The sequence below is a fragment of the Ursus americanus genome, chromosome 14, assembly GCF_024610735.1.
Source record: "Ursus americanus isolate L20-20 chromosome 14, mUrsAme1.1.p, whole genome shotgun sequence".
NCBI lineage: Eukaryota > Metazoa > Chordata > Mammalia > Carnivora > Ursidae > Ursus > Ursus americanus.
Window position 1 is genome coordinate 9,583,852 of NC_142140.1, and position 24,752 is coordinate 9,608,603.

Genomic DNA, 24,752 nt, shown 5'->3' on the forward strand with positions numbered 1-24,752 from the left:
CCTTGCATGTAATAGACATGGAGCCATTGGAGCCTTTTGGCCTCTGATGTCCCTCCAGATACTAGAAGTGATTGGGCCCCTTGGACTCATTTCTTTATTTCTCATCATTATTTGGACCTGACTTCAGAATATGAGCATTCCTTTTGGTGAGTGAAGTGAGCAGGGAACGGGCAGGTAATGTGCAGGCAAAATGTAAAAGTAAAAGTCAGCAAAATAAGACATTAGCCCCTCCTTGTAACACTTCAGAGTTGTCTCTCCTCTTATAAAATTTCTACCTTTAGGAGCTCAGAGGTGTTGTGTTACCTTGTTGGAGTTGACCACACCTACATGCCATCTAATACAGGTGTTATCCAGGGAGTTTTAGGGACTAACTGGGGGACATTTCCCTGGGAAAGTTGCATTGAAAAAGTAAGCATAGGAAATAACCCACCATACCGAGGCTTTAGTGCGTTCCGTTAGGGAAAATGTCCTTCCCTGGAGAGGACAATCAAATTAAAATAGGGGATCCCCACCCACACAGGTGAGCAGTTGTCAAGAGTGCCTCTGGCTGGGCCTGGATATGGCTGCTACTCCAAAAAAACAAAACAAAAAAAACAACAACAAAAAAAACCAAAGAACTTGTTGAGTGACTTTGAATGAATGAGGGAACATAATCCAAATTTCCTGTCCCACAAACAATTTTATAGGTTCTCAGACTGTGTACAGAAATATTTGATAGTCTCCAAGGAGGGAGGGAGAATGAAAAAGGTGCTGGAGGGGCGCCTGGGTGGCACAGCGATTAAGCGTCTGCCTTCGGCTCAGGGCGTGATCCCGGCGTTATGGGATTGAGCCCCACATCAGGCTCCTCCGCTATGAGCCTGCTTCTTCCTCTCCCACTTCCCCTGCTGTGTTCCCTCTCTCGCTGGCTGTCTCTATCTCTGTCGAATAAATAAATAAAATCTTTAAAAAAAAAAAAAAAAAAAAGAAAAAGGTGCTGGAGAGGAGCTGAGCAAATAAGTAGTGATTAAAAATAAACAAAAACAAAAACTATTGACCAGTTGCCTTTGATTTTAACACAGTATGGCACAAATTAATTAATGGAAAAGATACTAAGCATTAACAAATTTGGAGTTGGCAAAGAGGCTTAAGCCAGTGTGCCAGTTCTGGTCTGTCAAGAATGCTACATAATATAATAAAAAATCATTATTAAAAATAAATAAATAAATAAATAAATAAATAAATAAATAAATAAATATGAATGTATGGAAAAAAAAAAGAATGCTTTCTATTGTGAATTTTGACATTTAATTTTGGCTCATCGGAAAATGACTGATGAGTGATGCTTTCCTTGGGACCGGGGATGGGGAATGGTGGCGTGTGTTTGCTCTCCCTGGCTAGTCCAGTGACCTCTGCTTTTCTAGGAGGGAAGAGACTTAAAGTCCAATAGCAGGTTAGCGGCAAAGAGTAGCCTGGTATATTCAAGGGTCTTGACTCAATTCACATGTTTATTATCTATCACATTGCCCACTTTCTGTACTTAACTGCAAGTTAATGATTTCTCTTACTGGGAGAAGCCGAAACAGTGGGAAGAGAATGTCTTTCAAGAGTTGGTGTAGTGATTGTGTGCAGTCAGCTTGTCCCACATGAATTGTTTGTGTGTCTGCTATCCTGACTGCTTGGACTCTGGGGAAGACAGGGGTGCCAGATCGCATAGGGTGGGGATGCAAGGTATGTAGAGGCAAGCAGAAGTAGGTCAATAGACACTGGATGAAACTGCTTACAGATAAGGAATGAATGAGTCAGTCAGGCATTAATTTGGAGGGGATGGGTGCTGGAGTACACAGTAATCTTTAAAGCCTTGAGAAGACACCATTTTTGTTTCTTTGTCATCAGAGGCCATGTCCGTGGTAGGGACTTCGCAGAGACTGTAGTAATTTAGAAAAAACTTCTTCCCTCCATACCTCTTCCCTCCTTCAGGCACCATTCACTCAGTATCTACTTTGTGTAAGGACACCAGGTTACCGGACACAGCTACGTAGGGTGGGTAGGGGAGGGGTGTCTTCACTGTACTTACATAAGAGCATTAAGAATTTCAGGGATACCGTGTTCAATTATATTTTGTTTTCTGAGGGAGTGGTTTTTTTTTTTTTACCCCCCCTCAAAAAAAAAAAACCTCTTCAAGTGTTTGGGTTAAAACTGATCAGAAGCCTCCTTTGAAATGCCCCTGCACCCTCTACTTTGGCTAAGTTACTTTATCTGTGCCTCAGTTCCCTCGTCTGTAAAAATGGTGGCTGTGAGGATGAAATGAGTGGACATACATAAAGCATTTGGATTTTAGTAAGCAACCTACAAGGTAGTGGTTATTGTCCTGCAAACTTGGGTTACAGTATTTAATACTGTGATTTTTTTTTTTTTGCCTTATTTTCTAATTAAAAAAAAAAAAATGCTGCCGTGGTAAGCCTCATTGAAAGCCAGAATAGCTGCAAATAGAAACAGGCCTGTGGGAAAGAAAAAGACATCACCTCTTCCTGAAGCTGAAGATTTAAAGCCCTTGAGATGATTTTCTAAATCAGGAATCAAAATATTCATTTGCTTGGTAGCAGAGCCATAGATTGAAGTAAGTACTTTGCAGAATAGAATCAATCGAAGAACCTTACAATTCTAAGGGTCTCAAAACTTAGTTTGAATGACTTGGTGTATATTTTGAAGCACCAATTGTGCTGTTAAAGAATTCTCTCTTTGGCAGATAATGAACTGATAAGAGATCTTTCTGGCTGCCAAGCATGGGTTATCAGGAAGGTCCAGATTACCCGAGGGGAATGTGGGGAACGTGGCCATATCTGCTGCAGGCACCGCCTGGGTCAGTAGCTCCCTATTGTATAAGAGGGTGGCACGTTGCCAGTTGATTCTCAAGGTGTTGAGACCGCCTTGGCTGATTGAGTATTGATCTCGGGCCTGTAGGTTTCAATGGAATTCAGGAGTGAGTTGCAATAAAACAAGCTTGTATTTGGTTTTCTAGATAGTTGTCATCCTGTTAATTTCTCTTTGCGTGTAACTTTGCCTTCCATTCTCTGAAAACACATGTTGCCTTTCTTGCAAAATGGACCTTTATGGAACTACAGGAAAATGTGTTAAGGGAAATACATAATTCCTTCAGTGTTCTATCTGCTGGCACTGCGAGAAATAGAAAGGCTCCAGGCAGTGATGATTTTGCAAGCCACATTGTAACCAAGGCTGTGTGTTCGCGAGATGGGTTCATAAATGCAGTGAGATATTTCAAAGGTTAGGTAATCAAATCTGATGCAGGAAGAAGAGTCTAAACTTCTAAATTAAGCATAATACACGTTCCCTGTATCTTTGAGACTCCTGAGGTGGGACTGAGCTGAGTGAATTAGAAGCTCACTTCACTTTGTTTCCTGGTGTACTATCAATTAAGCAATTTCCAGAAGCAACAGCACAGATGGTGTTTTACTTAGTTTTATAGGGTAGTTTTGTACCCTGTGATATAAGGAGAAATGGGAGCAGGTGGCAGTAAGGCTTTCCTTATTACCCTCTTTGTACTTTCTTAATGAGCCTACTTGGCTTCCACTCTGTGTCTTTCTGGGTACGAAGGGCAAAGCATTTTCTCCTGCCAGGTTCCATACTTAACCCTCCATCTATACTCATTTCTGATAAAAGGTTTGGCATAAAAGTACATAGAGTGTTCTTTAAGAGGAGCTCTCTCTACTAGACCCATATTTACAAAATAAACGTGCTTGATGGGCTCAAATATTTATCTTAAGATGCATCTTAACACACATATGTATCTGCTAAGTACTGAATTGTGCCTCCCCTAAAATTCATATGTGGAAGCTCTCACCAGAAATGTGATGGTATTTGGAGGTGGGGCCTCAGGTAATTAGGGTTAGTGAAGTCATGAGGTTGGGGCCCCGATCTGATAAGATTAGTGTCCTTTTAAGAAGAGACTCCAGAAAGCTTGCTGTGTCTCTGCTCATCATGGGAGGACACAGTGCGTGGTGTTTGTCAGCAAGCCAGGAAGAGTGCTTTTAACAGGGGCTGACAATGCTGCCTCTTTGATCTTGCACTTCCAGCCTCCAAAACTGTGAGAAAATAAGTTTTCATTGTTAAGTTGCTCGGTCTTTGTTATTTTGTCAGGCAATCCAAGCTGACTAAGATAGCATCTTATGTATAAATGGACTTAAACATGGTGTAATAAAGCCATCTTGCCAGCACTGGGTCAAGCTACTCCTAACAGACAGAAGAACGATGCAACTTCCAAGGGAAGCCTTACAGGTCCTCAAATAACTTTCCCACCCTATGCCTCAATGTTGTCAGTTCACCATTTGTCATTCTTTGCATTGGCATTAGGGCAACTGTCTTGCTTTGGGTTTTCTTTTTCTTTTTCTTTTTTCTTTTCTTTTTTCTTAGTTTAAAATTGAGAAACGGTCATGGACGTGGTCAGCAACAGACAGCAACAGCTACACATTACAAATGGGTAGCCAGTGAAAAGGAAGTCTCCGCTTTCACAGTGGATCCTAAGATTTTTCAGTTTCTTCCCCCAGAATCAACCATGGTTGTCAGTGTCTTTGTGTATTTTTTCAGATATTGCACGCATATATAAACATTTGTATGTATCAACCCTCACTTTTTAAATTTTACACACATGTGTGAATACTACTTACATTCACTTTTTTGTGTCTTGCTGGAAGTGTTAAGAAGTGTAGGAACTCCTGGGCGATGAATACATCAAGTCTCTAACATTTAATGGGACTGTTACTTCCCTGACAAGAGGGACACCTCAATCTAAGGAGATGTATGGGGACAAAGGGAGGCTGAAAGTGAAGGGAAGGGGTGTCCAATACGTACTTAGGAAAGGATATCTTTCTTAAGTAATTTAGAAATTCTGTGGTAATGTTGTAGTTAAATCTCATCACAATCCCAAAACTGATCCTTTTTGATCTCTGGCTCACCTTAAATGTCCTGTCCTCCAAGAAGCCTTCTATGACTACTCTCCCTAAAATAGCTTTTCCCATTGCTCCCAGCTGGAGGATTAGCATAACCATCTGTGTACCTTATGTATAATTTCCTTCAGTTCGAGTAACAGAAATGAGTGATTTTAGCAATTTTATAATACGGGAATAGACTCTTTCAAATGATCACCTTTTCTCACCAGAAGAGTTTTTAGCATTTGCTACCTTCTAACTTCAGTCTTACCCTAGCTAGACCCTGATTTCAATGAAGTCTGTGACTAGATCTTTTTTTTTTTTTTTTTTTTTTTTTTTAGTATCTCCAGGGTCTAGCCAAGGTCTCAGTAAATAACTGTTGAATAAAGAATAATGTGGAGAAGTTTCCCCCTGCATTTTTTTCTAGTAGTTTTATGGTTTCAGATCTCCTGTTTAAGTCATCAGTCCATTTGAACTGATTTTTTGTATATGTGTGAGATAAAGGTCCAGTCTCATTCTGCATGTGAATATCTAGTTTCTCCAACACCACTTATTTAAGAGACTATCTTTTTTCCATTGTGTATTCTTGATGTCTTGTTGAAAATTGTTTGGCTGTAGATGCATGAATTTATTTCTGGGCTTTCTAGTCTGTTCATTGGCCTGCGTGTCAGCTTTTTTGCCATTTCCATACTGTTTTGATTACTGTAGCACATATATGTGTACATTGAAGTATAATTGACCAGCAATGTTGTATTAGTTTCAGGTGTACAACATTGTGATGCAACATTTACATGGATTATGAAGTGATGATCACAATAAATCTAGTTACCTCCTGTCAATATACAAAGTTGTTAAAATATTAACTATATTCCCTATGCTGTGCATTGCATCCCTCTGTCTTACTTATTTTATAATTAAAGTTTCTGCCTTGTAATCCCCTTCCCCTATTTAGCTCATCTCCCCAATCCCCTCTCCTCTGGAAACCACCAGATTGTTCTCTGTGTCTATGAATCTATTATGTTTTGTTTGTTTTGCTTTTTAGGTTCCACGCATAAATGAAATTATAGGGTATTTATCTTTTTCTTTCTGACATCTTACTTAGCATAATGCCCTTTAGGTCCATCCATGTTGTTGTGAATGGCAAGATATTTCATTTTCTTTATGTCTGGGTAGTACTGCATTGTATGTATATACCATGTCTTCTTTATTTACTCACCTGTTGATAGATGCTTAGATTGCTTCCATATCTTAGCTATTTTAAACAATACTGCAGTGAACATAGGCATGCATAAATCTTTTCAAATTAGTGTTTTCTGTTTCTTCAGCTAAATACCCACCAGCAGAATTGCTGGAGTATATGGTAGTTCTATTTTTAATTTTTTGAGGAACCTTCATACTACTGACTAGTGAATATAGCATTTTGCATTCACAGCAACAGTGAACAGGGGTTCCTTTTTTCCCCCATATGCTTACCAACACTTATTTCTTGTCTTTTTTTGAAAAAGATTTTATTTGACAGATTGCATGAGTAAGGGGAGGAGCAGAGAGAGAGTGACAAGCAGACTCCATGCTGAGTGTGGAGCTGGTGGGGAGCTCAATCCCATGTCTTTTTGGTAATAGCCATATCTTACAGGTGTAAGGTGATAGCTCATTGTGATTTTGATTTGCATTTCCCTGATAGTGATGTTGAGTGTCTTTTCATGTGTCTGTTGGCCATCTGTCTTCAGAGATATGTCTCTTCTGGTCCCATGCCCAATTTTTTATTTGGATTTTTTTTGACACTGAGTTGTGGGAATTCTTTATAAATTTTAGATGTTAATTGCTTATCAGTTATATGTATATATTTTGCAAATATCTTCTCATATTCGGTAAGCTACCTTTTGGCTTTGTCAGTGGTTTCCTTCATTATGCAACAGCTTTTCAGTTTGATGAAGTTGCATATGTTTGTTTTTGCTTTTGTTGCCCTTGCCTGAGGAGACAGATCTAAAAAATTATTGTTTAGATCAATGTCCAAGAGCTTACTGCCTGTGTTTTCTTCAAGGAGTTTAATGGTTTCAAGTCTTAGATTTGACTCTTCCATCTATTTTGAGTTTATTTTTGTATATGGTTTAAGAAAGTGATCCTAGAGGAGAACATAGGCTTCAACCTCTTTGACATCGGCCACAGCAACTTTTTTCATGACACATCTCCAAAGGCAAGAGAAACAAAAGAAAAAATGAACTTGCGGGACTTCATCAAGATAAAAAGCTTCTGCACAGCCAAGGAAACAGTCAAAAAAACTAAGAGGCAGCGCACGGAATGGGAGAAGATATTGCAAATGACACTACAGATAAAAGATTAGTGTCCAAGATCTACAAAGAACTTCTCAAACTCAATACATGGGAAACAAATAATCAAATCAAAAAATGGGCAGAAGATATGAACAAACACTTTTCCAATGAAGACGTACAAATGTCTAACAGACACATGAAAAAATGTTCAAAATCATTAGCCATCAGGGAAATTCAAATCAAAACCACATTGAGATACCACCTTACGCCAGTTAGAATGGCAAAAATTGACAAGGCAGGAAACAATAAATGTTGGAGAGAATGTGGAGAAAGGGGATCCCTCTTACACTGTTGGTAGGGATGTAAGTTGGTACAGCCACTTTGGAAACAGTGTGGAGGTCCCTTAAAAAGTTAAAAATAGAGCTACCCTATGATCCAGCCATTGCACTACTGGGTATTTACCCTGAAGATACAGACGTAGTGAAGAGAAGGGCCATATGCACCCCAATATTCATAGCAGCGTTGTCCACAATAGCCAAATTGTGGGAGGAGCCAAGATGCCCTTCAACAGATGACTGGATTAAGAAGATGTGGTCCATATATATAATGGAATATTACTCAGCCATCAAAAGAACGATTTCACAACATTTGCAGCAACATGGACGGGACTGGAGGAGATAATGCTAAGCGAAGTAAGTCAAGCAGAGAAAGACAATTATCATATGGTTTCACTCATTTATGGAACATAAAAAGTAGGAAGATCGGTAGGAGACGAAAGGGAAGAAGGAAGGGGGGGTAAAAAGAAGGGGGAATGAACTATGAGAGACTGTGGACTCTGGGAAACAAACTGAGGGCTTTAGAGGGGTGGGGGGGGGTGGGGGATCGGGATAAGCTGGTGATGGGTATTAAGGAGGGCACGTATTGCATGGTGCACTGGGTGTTATATGCAAGTAATGAATCATGGAACTTTACATCAAAAACTTGGGATGTACTATATAGTGACTAACATAACATAATAAAAAATTTTTATAAAAAAAAGAAAGTGATCCAGTTTTACTCTTTTTGCATGTGTCTTACCACTTTTCCCACTGTCTTTTCCCTATTTTTGCCTCTTTTGTTGAAGATTGACTATAATTGTGGGTTTATTTCTGTATTCTCTCTTCTGTTGCATTAATCTGTATGTCTGTTTTTGTGCCAGTGCCATACTGTTTTGATTACTGTAGCTTTGTTAGTATAGTTTGAAATCAGGGAACATGATAACTGAAGCTCTGTTCTTTTTTATCAAGATTGCTTTGGATATTTGGGACCTTCTGTGGTTTCATACAAATTTTAGGATTATTTTTTCTATTTCAGTGAAAAATGCTATTGGTATATTGATATGGATTGCATTGAATCTGTACATTGCTTTTGGTGGTATGGACAACTTAACAATATAAATTCTTATGTCTATCAGCATGGTACTTCTTTCCATTTATTTGTGTTATCTTCAGGTTCTTTCAACAATATCTTATTCTTCAGAGTACAGATCTTTGATCTCTTGGTTAAATTTATTCCTAGGTATTTTGTTCTTTTTTGATTCAACTGTCAGCAGGATTATTTTCTTAATTTCTCTTTCGATAGCTCATTATTGTATAAATGTCCAACAGATTTATGTGTATTAATTTTGTATCTCGTAACTTAACTGAATTTCATCTATTAGTTTTAGTAGTTTTTTGGTGGATTCTTCAGGCCTTCCTTAGTACCCTGCCATCTGCCAAAAGAACCAGTTGTAATTCTGCTTTTCCAATTTGGATGTCTATACTGCATTTTAAATCCCATAAATACGATGGTCTTGAGCTTTGTCATTCTTGTTCAAGATTGCTTTGGCTTTTATTTACTTATTTAAGGACTTTTTTTTTTTTTCTGTTTTTGTAAAGAATGCCATTGGGATTTTCATAGGGATCACACTGAATCTGTAGATTGCTTAGGTTAATATAGACATTTTATCAGTAATCTTCCAATCCATGAACAGGGGCTGTCTTTTCATTTGTTTGTGTCTTCTTTTATTTCCATCATCGGTGTTTTCTAATTTCCAACATTCAAGTCTTTCACCTCTTCGGTTAAATTTATTCCTCAGTAAATTTTTTCCTTTTTGTTGCTATTGTGAATGCTATCGGGATTGTTTTCTTCATTTCCTTTTCACAAAGTTCACTGCTTGTGTATAGAAATGTAACTAATCTTTATACCTTAAATTTTCACTGACTTCATTTATTAGGTCTCAAGAATTTTATGTTTTGCTTTTGTTGTTGTTGTTGTTGTTGAGTCTTCAGGGTTTCTAACATTTATGATCCTAAGGAGAATACAGGAAAATGCATCCTGTGATAGTAAACATGCTACATGAAACCTGACTGGTAACCGAAATATGGTCTTGACCCAACCTCATGAAGGTTCAGTCTCACATGGGGCACATTAAATCTCACACGTGAAACTTTTGAAGAAGCCACTATTGGTTTATTCTGTGCCCCTGTTCCTCTCTTGGCTTTATCTTAATGGCTTTCAGAATGCCAGGTGAGGCCTATTTTATCCCAGCCTTTTGATTTGAACATGATCTCAAGGATGAAAGCATTATATACAAACCGCTATTGCTCTTACCATGATTCAACTGGTCCCCATCATTGCTTAATGTAGCAAAGTTTGCATTAAGTTGGTGTGGATTTAATGTGGTTTTGTTCTGTACTTGAAAAGTAAAGGTCTCGAGGTTTCTCTGTGGCTTTCACTAGGGTCAGGAGTGTCCCCCAATTTCTAAGAACCTCGTGTGGGGTTTCCACCTGCTTATCTCTAGAAAGAGCTCAGATTCCCAGGCATGCTTACATTTTATTCACATAAGAGAGAATTATTTTCTGTATCTTCTTCCTTCTATAAGCAGAGTGTATTAAAGAAAAGTTACTATTTTATCATTACCATTCACAATATTTTTCTAATCATAAGACTTACCCCTTCCATCTACTAGTTCTTCTCTTGCAAATTCTTTGAAACTTAGAAGAAATTAAAAAATGTTTTTTTTTTGTCTTCTGTTTTTGCATTGCATACTTAATATTACTAATTACCTTAGAAGGCTTGGAATTCAGACTAAAAAAGGGTGTATGTTTTTAGTCTCCTGAAACTGTATTTTGATTACCTTTAAAAAAAAAAAAAGGCTTTTGCAGTAAGTTTTACTTCTTTCCACTTATTTTTGCTGAGCCCTACAGTGGCCTTTTCATATCCTTTGGAAGTTTCTTTTATTGACTTTTTGTGTCGTCCATGATTGAGGACAGTCTCTCCCAACACTGAGAAAAGAACTTATAATTGGACTGTCTCCAAACATGGCCATCATCCTTGGCATGTGGCCTCTGGGATAGAAAGAGATGTATCGCTAAATGTTGAGTTTATTGTCTTGCTGAAAGTTCTTGTCTTTAATTCCACGAGAGTAAACAAATTCAATGAAATGAATTCCAAACTGCTCATAATATTACGTGGTCCTAAATTATTCTAACCCTCACTGTTGGAGAGGGAGAATATATTATTTTAATCCATAAAGATGGCAGTAATTAGGAGCCTCAGTCCTTGCAGGAAATGAAACAATTAAGAAATCACAAAATCAAAGACAAATAAGATGCCTAAATAGATTAAGCAGCAATGACTTCCAGAGTGCCACTTAGCTACTTGCTCCTAAGATACTCTGGCCACATACATGTTAGCTAACTACAGAAATGTGGGATTCACCCCTGCTAGGGACTGAAAGCATACATATTGTTTTGTTCTTGTTCATTTTCACCAGGAATTCCTTCAGACTTTTAGGAAAATGCATACGATGGCTTTCTCCTTCTAGTCATGCTGGATGGTGTAAGGGTTTATTTTTTAAAATCTTTTTACTTACGATGGAATCCCTAAGACATTTGGTCCTTGAAATATGAGTAGGGGCTTGCCAAGCAGGCAGTGGGGAGAGGGACATACGATAGTTCACATATAGGACAGGGTGTGCTCAGTGTTAGCTGGAGGTGAAGCTGGTGAAGTCTTGAATGCCACCCAAGCATGACTAACTATAGTGCTTTTGACAAGGAGGAGACATTATAGTCTATAAGGAAGAAAAAAATCTGGTCAGGTGATTTAGAAGGGTCATTTGGGCAGTAGGGTAGAAAGAAAGTGTGCTCCAGAGCAACTGGAGGCAGAATGGCGGGAGACAATTGCAGAAGAGATAAAAAGAGGACTCACCACAGAGATGCAAACCATAATAGATAAAGAGATAAAAGAGGACTCGGCAAAGAGATGCAAACAGGACTGTTGGGGGGATGGGGAGGGACAGGGTAAAGGAGGGTGGGGGGAGAGGGGGAAGAAGAGAAGGCTGGGGTATTTGAGATTCCTACCCTGGGTAAATATTTGGCTGAATTATTCCATTAGTCTTGGCTTCTCTACTTGTACACGTATTGGACACAAAAACTGTTAGATGCTGGAAGGACACCTTATCATTTCTCATTTATATATATTTTTGAGTTTCATCAGGTTAAAATGTACAATGACTGCTTGGCTCCTTACTGTAGCATCTGATCTTTGACTTCTCATCCTTCCATTTGCCCCTGAGTTTTAAGTCCTGTGATTCATTGTTTATTAAATGGGTTTATGGTGTACTTACTTTGCCAGGCACTGTTCTGAAGGCTGGGAATAGTATCGTGAACAAAACGAATATCCTGGTTTCATGGGGTGGTCTCTCTTTGGACCTTTTGAATCTTAGATTTTAAATTTATTTTTGCATCAAAGTCATGTGTGAGCATTCCTGAAAATTGCTCTATTTTCTTTAGAAGCAATTGAGACCTAAAACATACTGAAGAATAAATACATCCCTAAGTCTCTCTTGTTTTTATTTTCTCCCAAAGAGCCTTATTTAGGATATTCAGGACTCAGAGCCTCCCTGTGGCCTCTGATGTTCATAATAATTAGGAATTAGCTCCAAATCCCAGAGAAGAACACAAAGTGAACTTTGTGGCTGGTTATTTCTCTGGGAGGAGGTGGGAGTTGTTCTGCAATTGGGATTAGGAGCATTTTCTCTCATCTCTTCTTTTCAACTAGAGAAGAGTTTTGCTTTAATCTAAAAAGTGCTAAGTTTTCAAAAGACCCTTGAAGGAGGGGTTCAACTAGTGCTGGGAGGCAGTTATTCCAGATGTTCTAAGTGAGCAGTGACACTGTCATAGAGAAGGCAGGAGAAAGGGTGTGTGGGGGGATCCAGAGGTGGAGGCGTATCTATTAATAAACTGCAGAAGCAGTCCCGTGGATGCTTTGTAAATATGAGGGAAGCAAAGTGTGATGAACTGAGGTGCCTGCTGAGGTCTCTGGCGTCTGATGAATTTAGAGAACATTTTTCTATTTCCCTTAATGTTTCTCTGCAAGTTCCATCTCATTTCTTGGTTTAATGAGGACATTCTTTATGCCTAAACAAAACCCCTACTGTTAGAACTCAAGCCTGTTACCCCCGGTGCTCTTCTCTGCCAGGCTTGCAGTAGGACCGAGTGAAAAGAGAGCTTTTTATCTTCTGTGGGCTCCAGGGACAGTCATCTACCCTGACTGACAGCTTCTGGTTTGCCCATGTGATGGAGAACATTACTACCCACTCCTTTTCCCACATCCCCAGGCTCCTATATTGTGCTACCATGTCATGTGCAATTGATAAGGCAGTTGGATTTCTTTTGGTTCATTGCAATTCTGTGCACTTTTGCTGGACACTGTGCTAGCCACTGACTTAGGTGAATAAAGTAGCATCTAGTCAGTGGATTAGTCTAAGATGGATAGCTGTGTTGCCACATGGTAAGTATTACCACTGGAAGAATGTTCACAGCTCAATGGGAAGACAGAAAGAAGAGCAATTAATTCTGGGAGGTGCAGAGCAAGGACTAGCAAGGAGGCAGCATTTGAATTAGGACTTCACGGAAGAGTGCATTTACCAGGAATACAAGGGAGGAGTGATATTCCACATCCAGAGAACATGTACAAATGCTCAAAGCTGCCTGACACATTCAAGAGTATCGATTAGTTTAGGGGCCCGTGTACCATCTCCATTTGTTTGGGGCTAATAAGAAAGAGCTTGAAATACAGACTTGAGTGCCATACTATGGAACAGTGTTTAATTTGGTATTGAATGGGAAATCAGACGTTTTTAATCAGGTGAGAAATGGAATTGATTCTGGCTTCAGAGATTCTTGTCTGTAGAAATGTGGAGGGCAATTGTAGAAAATAGAAAATTGGAGGCAGGGAGCCCAATTATGAGATCATTGCAATAATGCAGGTGAGCGATGATGTGGACCTTGGTTCTGTCTCCACTCTAAACCTCCCCCTTGAATTCTAGCCTATTTTATGCGACTGCCTACTTGGTGTCTCTGCTCAGATGTCTAATAAACATCTCAAACTCTGCATGCCCAAGACCGAACTAGTGATTTTTCCCTTTTCCAAACCTGCTTTATTCCCAGCTTTCCTCCTGTCAGTTGGTGGTAACTCCATCCTTTCAGTTGGTCAGCACAAAACTTTAGAGTTGCCCTTGACTTGGCTCTTTCATACCCCATATTGGACCAATCCTAAAATCCCATTGCCTCTACCGTCTTCACTATCTTCCCTGCTATCAGTGGTCTAAGCCCTCATCCCTTTTGCCTGGATTATTACAGTAATGTTTCCCTGCTTAAGTCTTTGCTGTTTCAAATCCTTGCTCAAACTTCATCCTCACAGAGAGGTCTATCCTGCCCACCGTATCTAACACTGCACCCTGCCCTTCCACCGCACAGCCCATCCACTTGCCCATTTACCATCCATTTACTCAGCTTTGTTTTCCCTAATACCACCACAATTACATAGCGTGCCATCTAATTTTCTTATTTATTTATTGTTTATTGTTTCTCTTGACACACTCAAAAGTAACTCTGCAAGGGTAGGGTTCTTGGTCTGCTTATTCATTACTGTATCTGAAAAACACCTAGAAAAGAGCCTGGAACAGAATAGGGACTCAGTAAATATTGGATGAATGAATGAATGGGAAGTTGGCTGAAAAGAATGGCAGATGTAGGTTAGCAGAGTAGAAAATGCAGCTCTTGGCATCCTACTGGTTAGGAGGGTGTAAAGAAGAGAAGAGTAAAGAATGATTCTGGGTCCCTTAGCTTGGGCTGATGCCTTTACCTAATGATAGAAGGCAGGAGAAAAAATATATCAATATATATGTTGAGTGTCAGTGCTTGGTGCTTGTGAAATAACTAACTTTAGTTGTTGGACATAGGGATTTTGCTCAACAGAGAGGTCAGGCTGGAACTAGAGTTTTGACAGACATTAGCTATGGAGTAGATGAGATTTCCAAGGGAGAAGGAACCAAACGAAAGGGGAGGAGTTGGTGGAAAGATGCCAGGAGATACGCACTTTTATTGATTTGATGCACCCAGGGTAAGCCAGCATGTACTAGTCAGTATTACTGGGTGTACAGTTTGGTCTCCTTGACGTCCTTGGACACCTCTTTGGAAGCCGGAGGAAGAGGCAGGTAAGTGGAAGAGGCAAAGAGTGAGATGATCAGAGTATGTTTTTACATCGTCTTGGTGAGTTTGTGTAATGCTTGGGTTGCTTCCTAGGCTCCTGTGTCCTTCAACCATCCTCACCTTCCTGAACCCTACCTGCAGCATCTATCACAAGCTTTGGGGTTATTCTCCTATCAAGATGGCAGAGAGCAGAGCCTTAACTTAGAGCATTAAAAGCACCAGCAATTGTTTTCTTCACTGAATTGGCATAAAGGCAATCCTGCCTATATCACATGCATTTCACATTCCATGATCCGTTTGAGACAATTTGCTACAAGGCTTCAGATTCCAATTTCTCAGAACAGTCAGAGATCACTTAAATGAATTTTGCGTCTTTACCAGAGCTGATGATGCTTGCTTCACCAAATGACTCTTTAAGGAAATTCAAACAAAAAGCCATTTTCTTTTCATTGCCTTTTTTTTTTTTTTAAGAAACTTCTCAGGGAAAAGTCAATAAATGTATATGCAGGCATCAGTATTAGCCTCAAAACGAATGCTGATTGGAAGGATGAGGGGCCTGGGTTTACATTTAATAGTCATGGAAGCTTAATGTCCAGGACCCTGATAAATGACAGCATTTGCATCTTATTGCTATCAGCAGCTATTGTTACAATGGTTATGCCCACTCACATCTGTGAGGACCTTTTGAAATGTAACCATTTCATTTTAAAAAAGAAACTTAATTGATTTCGTTACTTCATGGGGAAAGTGGAAAGAAAATATAGGGTGTGTTTCCTTGTCTCTCTTCATTTGAGAGGATTTTCTCGAAGTGATAGTCATTACCTTCAAGGTGGGTCCTCCACATCTTTCTGGGCTAGATAAGCAATGCCTTTGGGTCTTCTTTTTTCCAGCATCTCCTTTTCATGTCTTCCACTTAGGCATTATGGTGTTATGGGGTCTTCTGTCTTCCCAGCAGAAACATAGCTGTCATGACTTGGGGTCTGTGTCATGATGATAGCGGTGATGGAGTAGTGACAGTGCTGTTAATATTTCCGGTGGTAGTAGATGTATCTTTACTTAGTACTACCATAATGCTGCATAACAAAGTACTGCAAACTCATTGGCTTAAAATAACAGTCTTTTATTCTTTAAATTTAATTTTTATTATTATTTTTTCACTTCTTTGAGGAAACAGTTGACATCACTGTATGGCAGTCAGTCATTCCTGTTTACCTGTCAATAGTTTGCCTGGCAGTTGACTGTTCTAGGCTGGCCTAGCTGGGTGGCTGTATGTCAACTTGCAGATTGGCTGGGCTTGGCTTTTTACTGCAGTTTGAGCTCTGGTTGTTCCACCTATGTTCATTCTAAATTCCAGGTCAATGGAGCTATGGCTACCTTGGGGAGAGAGAAAATCTTAAGCTGGGCGTGGAGCCCAATGTGGGGCTCAATCTCATGACCCTGAAATCATGACCTGAGCTGAAATCAAGAGTTGGACACTTAACGGACTGAGACACCCAGGTGCCCTGAGTGTGGGAGTTCTTATAATGATGACAGAAGTGTAATAAGGTAAGTCACATTGTACAATCTCTATTGTATCAAGTCTGCCTACATCCCATTGGACGAAGCAAGTTACATGTCTCAACCCAAATTCAAGGTATGGAGAAGCATAATCTGTGATCATTAGAACAACAACAACACAGTACTATGGCCAAGCAGTATTCTATTACCATTTACCACTTGAGGGGTATGTGCATGTTCTCGACACGTTCATTAATTTTCTTATGCGATCAGTAATGTTACAGTTCCTAACTGAGATTATATTCAGGAAGTCCTAGAAGAAATTTAGAGCACATGGATCCTAGGATCCTGCTAGAAAAGCCAGCTAGGGCCTGATCTGATGGGCTGGAGAGAGAGAGATTTGATCCTGGGTTTTAGGAAGGGAGTAGGTTTAAGGTTTTGGAGGTCCTACATCCTGAGGGTAGTGAATGCAATGAACATTTCATATTCCTAGAGATTAAGCTCTTTCTACCAGCCTCTGGTGTTCTACAAGATATAAGGTACGATTTTCTTGGTCTAGAGGGAATGTATGTGTCTTGATCCTGAACTCAGAAAAGACTCAACATCAGTGAGTTAGGAGACTAGCTGCACTGGATAATGATTTGTGGAACCAGGCCTCATCACATCCAGGCATCAGCCACCCGGATTTTGAGGCCACCAGAGAGATGGCTGCCATCTCAAGAGTTCTAGGACTTGGTCAGATTCAGCCCTAAGTAATCCAAACAGAAACTTGCAGAACTCATGGAAAAACAGTACACAGCATGGCTAGGTGATGGCAGAGCTAAGCCTTGTGTCTGTGTTTTCTGTGGTTGTTGCTGGCTGATCATGTAAACCTCATTTTTCTCTGATCATGGCTGGTGCTCAGAGGTGTCTTTGAATTGATTTATATACATGCTGCTGGTGGCCATTCTGATTGCATTTCACAAGAAAGTCATGAAGCTACCTTGGTGAATGTTTTGTCCACTTATATCAGTGGAGCACAAAGTTCTAACAACTATTTGAAGGAGAAAAGCTCTTCTAGAGAATAATGACAATAGAAAGTGAAATAACTAATAGGCTGGAAAGGAAGCTTTCATTGACCCTCAGCAAAGGGATAAGTAAAACTTGGTAGTGTCTCAGGATGGCAACAGTCTTCATCAAAAATGTAATACACAAATGTGGTGGAAGGAGCATTGCTTTTTACTGATGTGGTCAATATTTCTTTGCTTAGTTAACTAATTTTCAAAGTTGCACTGTATGTAGGCCTAAAAAGTCCAGTGTTACCAGCTAAGTTTTATGAACTCTGGGTGTTTCATGTATTGGACTTCACAGATAGAGTGGATGAGAGGAAATGTTGCGTATGTTACAGAATCTGTTATGTTATCCATATATTAGTCAGCTATAGAAGTAAAAAAATAAACAACCCCCCCAAATCCCTTTTTAACCATGTCAATGACTTTAGAGCCACCTCTATAAAATCTCTTCCTTATAGAATTTTTTGAAGCACAAATTCAGTGGCCATTTCTGAAGTTTACATTAGTACATCTAGGGTTTCTATAGAGCAGGGGCCAGTAAACTACAACATAAGCAGGAAATCTGAGCTGCCAGCTTGTTTTTGTAAATAAAATTTTATTGGAACATAGTTCTGCTCATTTTTACATCCCATCCATGGCTATTTCTATGCCACAACAACAGAGCTAAGTAGTTGCAACAGAGACCTTATGGCCCACAAAGCCTAAAATATTGACTATTTCACCCTTTACAGAAAGAATTTGCTGACTCCTGCTGTAGAGAGTAGACGGGGTAAATTGGTATGGACATGAACTCAGTATATGAGGAGGCACTTTTTTCATTGTGACAGCACACTTTATGGCATCTGGGTCTGCAGACCCCAGGTATGGATGGGGCTTCAGTTATGGCTGGATCTGTGGACATAAAGGATGGCACCAGGACTCTCATTCTCTACCTTTTGCACTTGCTTTTTGTTGTACTGGCTTCATTCTCAGGCATGCTGTCTTCACATGATAGAAAAGATGGCCAACAGCAGTTCTGGGCTTATATGGCCCTTAGTTCTTACTGATGTACTTGCTCTGGGAAAGAGACCCTCTTACTCCCAGCATCTGTTATAACTCCTTCCCCATTCCATTGGACTGTGATTGAGCTGGGCACCCAAGCTGAACCTATTTTGTGTTTAGGAGGGTAGAGGGGTCTTTACTGAGCATTTTGTGTTACAGGCCCCTCCTCCACTGAATGGGAAAAGAAGGGCCATGTGTGTGTAGCCCTACCAGTTGGGAGAAGAGGAGTTCCCAAAGGGAAACTAAGAATGCTGGAAGTTTGGAGACAGTTCAGAATCTAAGAATTCTTTGGGAGGCTTGTGTTTCTACTATTTTACCTCTCACTGTTATTTCTTCCAACTGCTAAATTTTTCACCTCTTCAACCTGACTTGGATCTTACAGCTCCTGTGTTCTATGACTGCTTTGCTCTGTGCTGCCCAGAATCTTTATTCTTCATTTCCTCCAAGTTCCATTATAGAAGGCTGTTGTGTGATGCAGACTTCACTTGTAGGCACACAGTGTTTGAAGGGAAAAATAACTGCACAGTACAACAGAGACAACTAAAATTTAACATCAGTCCTTACTCCCAAGAAGACTTAACCATTAGTCATCATAGTGAATTTCTTTTCTAACCATGTACCTCCCTAACATTCCAGCTCAGTACCATATTCTTGGTCTGTTCTTCCCCCTTAAGACTTTTCCTCTCATTAGCCACCAGACTCCAACATCCCAAAGCTTGTAATATGTTGCTCAGAATGGTTTTACTTTATCTAGCCTGTCTTAAGGTAAGATCCAGTACAATTTATGTCCCCCAAACTTAAGGGGCTCTGAGAAATGAAATGCATCCCTGCAAGGTCATCAACCTTAGAATACTAACAAAAGATTCAAAGATATTGTGCTGTTGTCATAGTGGTTGTAGTAGAACAGAGAGAGGAGTGGGTTCGGGAGGGTTTTGCTTTCACATGCATGTTTTGTCCACTTGACATGTGGAAATTACAGCCTTTATAAATGATCTCTTTTATAAAGAGAACTCGACTCCCCTATGAATAAAATGTATAAGGCTCATAGGGCCAAAATCAAGGGTCATGTGCCTTCACTGTGTAATAAGAACATGTTTCAGAGTCACTGGTTCAAGGAGGTGAGAGAGAAGTAGAGAAGACCTGAATCCAATGCAGAGTCTCGAGACAATTCCAGGATTTCAGGAGGAGCACATTCTAAATCAGCTATGCCCAGGTGTCCTGCAAAATGAGAAAAAAATGTTGGATGTTGTAAGCTTTTGTTAAAAGGATGCTTGTTACACTGCATTATTGCAGTAGTGGCTAAATGATACATTGAGGGGGAGAGTCAAACCCCATCTTTGTTCACAGCTCTTGCTCTTTGCTATACTGACTGCCCCATCTTCTACCATCTCACCTCTAGGGGCACTTACTTTTGTCTGAGCATATTAATGCCCCTTTTCTCTTCCTCCCACTTGACTGTCATTTCCTAGAAGACAGAAAACTAATTTCTCTCATGTTCTGCAGCCCAGCATAAATCTTTGTACCTTGTTGCTGATCAATGAAGATTTTGGATAAATGGTAAATTTGAGCCTTATGTTGGGGATAGCTACAGATGGAAATTATGTCTTAATTACCTCCTGGTAAATAAATATCACTGGTCCCAGGTGGGACCAGATGAGATTTAGATATGAGCTGGCACAAACTCATCTCTGTAATATTGTCTGAGCTTAGGCCTGACAGCAAAAGTGGTGAGGTGAACCACAATAATTTGCTTATACCACTAGTGGTCTCGCCATTATTTCATGTGAGCACACAGTGAAAGGTATTTTGGATTGATGTGAAAGGGTTTGTGACTAAAGTAAATGACTGCATCAAATGGAAATAATTTGCAGATAAGATTCTCTGCCTTCCCAGGAAAAGCTGTTCTGGCTGCCGAGAAAATTGGGGAGTGTTCCTGTCTCTGCTACTTACCTCTTTCCTTTGCTGGTTTTCATCAAATAGACTTCCTTAAGATGGCCAAAATGTGATGTATTGGTATGTCATATACCATTATATGTTGTTTTATGACTTCTGCTGGTATTTAACAATTTTAACAAAAACATATATCAAACTTTTAAAAAATGGAAAGAAAATACAAAAAATATGGTGATACCTTATTTTCAAAGTAATATACAAATAAAGTATTCAGCAGATCAAGGTGAAAATATAGAGCAAAGATAGGTGGGGGGTGGAGTGGCTAAAAAAAAAAAAAAAAAAATCAACCTACCCAGAGCATTATGTGATGATTCTTTGTCTTGATCCTGAAATAACTTTGGCTGTTTTTCTTTCTTTCTTTTTTGTCAAATGGTAGTAAAAATAGGGAAGGCTATTTCAGACAAAAAGACTCAAAATAGGGCTGTGATCATCTCATTATGTGATAACAGGGAGAACAAATGTGGAGCTCTCCAGTATGTTCAAACCATCTCTGCTCTGGCAAAACCAAAGGACCTGGCAGGACCTCAGAAAAGAGAGGATAGAGTAGTTTCAGAATCTAGCTAAAGTCTAAGAGGGGATTGTTTCTCACTTATGCCTAGTTATAGACTCCTTACACAAGGTTCATAGTGACCTCCGTTCGTAGAGCAAGATGAGGTCTAAAGAATGTCACTGTGACCCTTTATGTGACGTAAAGCCTGTGTGTGCTCCTCAGTCTTAAAGGGTAGAGTGAGGTCCAAAGCATATGAGTTTCTGAGACAGAAATCGCAGGCATTTCAAGGAAGCCTCCTAGGATTGTTAGAACATCTCAGCACAAGTCAGCTGGTCTACCTCCCTGTGGTATTACAAGGTGGTTCATTCACTGGAGTTTAGCTTCTGACCTTCAGCTTTACAGAACCAAACATTCATTGCTATTGGTGACTCCTAAGGACATTAATCACAGAGACACTGAGCCATTCAAATTTTACTGCAAATGTATGAATTTATATGGTAAACGGGAGCAGTCAGGGAGATTAAATATTCATACTTGTGTAACCAGAACATCTTAAAATCTCTGATCCATTTACATCATTCTTTCAGCAAATATTCACTGAGCGCCTGCTGTGTGCCAGATATGTAAGGGACCATGCTAGAAGCTGTGATGTTTGGTGAATAAAACCAAGTGACCTGTGTCATTGGGAAGCTTATATCCTAAGAGGTTGGGCAAGTCAGTAAGTGAGGTAATTTCAGATAGTGGGAAACAGTAAAAGTGATACAAAACAGGATTAGGTGAGTGAATAGGGGTGAGGGTTAGGGGTACTCCTTGTGATTGATAGTGCTCAGGTCCCTGGTTCCATTTGTCCTTAAGGACCAGCTCTAACCCTTCTAATAACTGGATCATGAGCAGGGCCTGTATACCCCTGTTTGCTTAAGCTTGTGCCACTTGGGTTTCAGTGATTTCCAGTCAGAGCTATGAGTAATGTACTTTATTACTAAAAAAGTAAAGCTGGGACTCATGAGTGTGGCATTTAAGGCCCCTCTCGGTCTTGTCCCAAATGACCTATGTCCCTAATTCCTGTTCTGCCTCATAGCACCACCTGCTCCACCTGCACTGGGCCTTGACAAAGCTTATTCCCTCCTGCCACCCTTTCCTTATACAAGAGAACAGAGGAAGTGGTTTGGAAACGTACATTGGGACCTTTTATTGCTGCCCATTATCTATAATTTCCTCCCTGCCAGAACCCCCTTGGCCAATGTCCACCTGTCAAAGTATAAATTGTGCCTCAAGGCCCCATTCATATCTTCCTTCCTTCAGGAACATTTCAACCTCTTCAGGTTGAAATTAATCTACCCTTTCTCATTGCACCTTGAGCCTCTCTTAAAGCATTTAATAAAATTTGCCTTGCAATATTATTACTTACATTACAGATCTAATTGCACCACTAGCATATGAATCCCTGAAGAATGGAGTCTATGCATTTTATTTGTTAACTTCTTATTCTCTTCAGTGCTCAGCAACACAAATTGAATTAGTCTGTCCAATATAGGAACATCCGAGAAGGTGTAAAGTGGTATGCAGAGTTAGGGGTAATAAAAAGAAGAGCAACCATATATTTTGTGTGCTTACTCTGTCAAGCATGGTGCTCACTGCTTGAGATAAAACATGTAATCCTTGTTTTGGCTAATTTAAGATTAGCTTCTCTAATAGGCAAAGACTGAAATCTCAGTGGCTTAATATAGTAGTTTATTTTTTACATATTCATGAGTCCCGTACGGGAATTTGATTGACAGACCTCCTCCTAAAAATGAGTGAGAGACTGGGTATCTTTTGTTTCCTGGTCTGGGAGCTGGTACAGTCTAAAGCCATTTGTTGGATCCTGTACATGAGGAGCCTTGTGTGTATGACTGTGGAAGACTATAACGTGGTTCCTGTGGACCAGAACTTGATCATATGATCCTATCTAGATGTAGAGCAGTCTGGGAAACATGGTCCCTGGCTGAGCAGTGCTCACAGTACAGCTGTATATTCTGCACAGGGAGCATGATCCTTGGTGGACAGCTAACCATTTATGTTCTAATCATAACTCTGAGTTAGATACTATTTTTATCTTCTTCTTATAGATAAGGAACTCAGAGATATGAAGTGATCTCAAGGTTACCCCCCTGGAAGGTGCAGAACCAGGATCTGAACCAAGGTCTCTCTGACTTTGAAAAACCACCTTGGCATTGACACATAAGGAAGCATCATTTCCCTTTGCCAGTCTTTTGCTTTGTTTCCCCGAGAGCAAGAAATGGTTCTCCTGTCAGCCTTCATTATTGAGCATACTTATTCATCCTTCTCTCTCCAAGCCTCTCATTCTTCCCAGGTATCTGTTATCTCTGAGCATGGCAGGACCCACTGTCCCTTTTGTGGCCACACCTGTATCCTTTCTCTTTAATTCCTCTGAGTCTGGTGCATCCAAGCCCATGTGCATCCTCCTTTGGCTCATGCCTGGGGAACCATACCATCCATCCACTGTGGATCTGCCTCTTTGAATAAATAGAGACATTGCAATGGGGACATTTGGTGCAATGTAGTGTATCTCATCTTGAGACAGGATTTGGGGATGGATACAGAAGAAGGTAGTGGGGAAAAAGAGCCTGTTTATCTTTCTCAGAATGAAATGTAACTCAGTCAGTATTGAGGAGTAAACATGGAGGAAAACAATGGACACATTCAGCCTATAGCTTGTAATTGTATTCTAAGGAGTGCTAGAAGTAGGAGTCATTCTTGGCTCTTAACTTTAGTATAATAAACTGTTTTTTTGGGAACATCCTCTGTCTCCCCATGTTCTTCCCTGCAAAGATTCAGATGGTTTTTATTTCGGGTCTTGGCTGACCGACCATTTTGGGGAGGTGACGCATCAGTATAAAAATGACAACAGGTGGATTGTTTTCACCAGAAGGCGTGCCATGACTGTGCGTGTGGTTGATGGTCAAAGAAGGGAATGGTCTGTCCGTATTGAAGCGGTCAGCAAAGGCTTCTTGGAAGAGAGGGAGTTTGAAGCTGGAGAGGTGGGACAGGATCTCAACAAATGGAGAAGGAATTGCAGGCCATTTCTGGCCAAGGGAAAAGTCTGAACAGAGTCATTGGGGGTGATTGAATAGAGCTGCAGCCAGAGTCCAGGGAGGGTGGAGGGAAACCCACCCACCTGTGGTTGGGGAAAGCAGTGGTGAGGTGGGGGGAAGGGAGAAAGGGGAGTAGGGGTCAGAGAATATAGTATCTTTGGAAGGCAAAGGAAGAAATTTCAACAACTATTCATAGTGGCCCACTTGCTGCCATTTTTACCAGTGAGGAGGGCTTGTTCTTCCCTGATAAGTGAGAGGTCAGGGCCACAGGCCAGTTACAAAGCTTGATTTGTGCAGGACTTGGTGGTCCTTGATAGGCTATAACTTTTAAGAAGAGTTCTTCATCCTGTGCCCCTGTAACTCTTGTCCTTCTGTCCTTCTTTACCCTGAACCATCACCCCTGCAGATAATGCATCCCTCCAATTCCCACTCTTCAGGACATTAATGCATGGTGAGGAATGCCAGTGGTACTTTTCTGCGCTTTTCCAGATACTTTGTGCAATCCCTATGGACAGATTCTCAAAAAGTGACTGAGTTTGAACATATGTCCAACCACTTGGGTGAGTGCAGAGCTTAATTAAATTTGACTCAGCAAAATGAGGCAATATGCCATGTCTTGCCTTTTACCATCTTAGGGTTAATTTTTGCTCCTTGCATCATGCACCAGTGTGGCCAAGGCAGGAAGCGCACCCACTCCAACATGCCTCAGATCCCTTTTCTGTTTTCAACCACACTGGCTTCTGGGATGCTTACTCTCCTGATCAAGCTTTCTCAATAAACAGACTCTGAAGCAGGGACTGCAAACAAGAGGTTTACTGAGGAGAGCTTTGGAACCACACCTGTAGGAGAGTGAGGGAGGCAGGATTGGACAGAAGACTGACTCCCCACTCCTTCTGCAAGGAGCTCTAGAGCACG

At 40.3% G+C, this 24,752-nt stretch overlaps 1 long non-coding RNA gene across 1 annotated transcript in view; it reads left to right on the forward strand.

Annotated features, from left to right (window-relative positions):
- LOC123799173 (uncharacterized) overlaps nucleotides 1–24,752 on the forward strand; it is a 318,345-nt gene that overhangs the window by 191,591 nt on the left and 102,002 nt on the right. Inside the window, exon 6 of the long non-coding RNA XR_006781521.2 lies at nucleotides 16,064–16,254. This is a non-coding gene — a long non-coding RNA (uncharacterized LOC123799173). The remainder of the gene's footprint in view (nucleotides 1–16,063; nucleotides 16,255–24,752) is intronic.